The following is a 1,707-nucleotide window of genomic DNA, read 5'->3' as shown; positions in this document are numbered from 1 at the left end:
CAGTCTCATTTAGTAGATTTACAATGTGTATGACGACTTCTATCCAGTTCCAGAACATTTTATCACCTAAAATGGAAACCCTATACCCATTAGCAGTCACTCCCCATTTCCTCCTCTGCCCAAGTCCCTGGCATTCACCGATCTGATTTCTGGCTCTGTGAATTTATCTATTCTGGATATCTCACATATAGGAAATCATACACGATGTGGCCTTTTGTGTCTGGCCTCTGTCACTCAACATAATGTCAAGGTTCATTCAGGGTGTAGCATCTATCGTTCCTTCTTACAGCTCAATCACATTCCATTGTCTGGACAGACTACAATTGGTTTCTCCACTCATGTGTTGATGGGCATTTGGGTCATTTCCACTTTTCAGCTAGTGTTCATAGTGTGCAAATATTTGTTTGAGTCCCTGTTTTTCAATCCTCTTGAGTCTATGTGGCACTAGTGAGTTTTAAGCAGAGCTGAGGGGCGGCTACCAGGGGAGAATGGACTCTGTGCAGAGAGGGTAGGGGAAGAGGCATCACAGCAGGACACCTGAGGGCGGCTGCTGCAGCCATCAAAGTGAGGGATCCCACTGGCGTGGACTGTGACAACATCAGCAAAATGGAAAGCAGGGGATGGACAGGGACATGTTTTGGAAGCGGGTGGGGGAACAAGATGAAGGGGCTTTCTTCTCCCAGGCCTGCTAGCTGTGGCCAGCAGACGTGGGGCCCTGAAACTGACTGAAGCCCCAGAGGCTTTGCTGACTGCTGCAGCCGCCCCTTGCCTGCATGGAACTGTGTTCAGTGTGGACCACCCACCTGGAAATCAGCCTGGAATTAACTGACAGGGGGCTGGAGACCAAAGGAGTGTGCACCAGCAAACAGATGATTTGCAGTGGCTGTAGGGATGGAACTGCATTTAGGGGCAGAGAACAGAGCACATGGCTGGTAGGGTCAGCCGGGCAGGGGCAGGGGGCGGTGAGAGGAGAGGAGGAACAGAGGGGCTCTGGACCTGGCTGGGCCCAGCGAGGCTGTTTGTGAAAATGGAGGGCTGGGGCCTATGGCTTGCCCAGGTCTGGAGGCTGCTGGTCTGAGGAACAGCCCATCTGCCCCTGAGTCTTGCTGTACTGAGGGCACTGGAGCTAACAAGGGCAAATTAATTAGCCTCTCGGCCTCAGTTTCCTTGTCTCTAAAGTGGGACTGACAACCCAGCAGCTATTTCATAAGGCTGTGGTGAGAACAGAACGAGGAGTGTGTGAGCCACGTGTGCATTCCAGCACAATCATTTATCAATGTCTTTATGGCTTGTGTGTGCCTGGATCATGAATTGGCCATACAGAGCTGGAGTCAAATCCCAGCTTGGACACTTGCTACTTATGCAGCCCAGGCAAGTCTCATTGTCCCTCTGACCCTTAGTTTCCTCATCTGTAAAATGCAGAAAGTATTCTGATCTGCCCCATGGGATTGTGTGGGGGCTAAGGGAGGAGATGATGCATGGGAAGCGCTCAGGCCAGTTCCCAGCACGAGGTAATCACTCCATCCATACGTTGGAGCTTCAGGCATTATGACTTTGCTCACTATTTGATTTTATTAAACCCTCAGTTGGCAATAAAGAAGAGAGGCTCAGAATCCAGAGTCACACATGGATTCAAATTCTGACCTTGGTTTTGCTTTCTGTGTGGCCTTAGAAAGTTATTACAGTTCTCTGAGCCCTGATTTCATT

Source organism: Panthera tigris, chromosome D3, assembly GCF_018350195.1.
Source record: "Panthera tigris isolate Pti1 chromosome D3, P.tigris_Pti1_mat1.1, whole genome shotgun sequence".
Classification (NCBI taxonomy): Eukaryota; Metazoa; Chordata; class Mammalia; order Carnivora; family Felidae; genus Panthera; species Panthera tigris.
Note: the sequence above shows the minus strand (reverse complement) of the source record.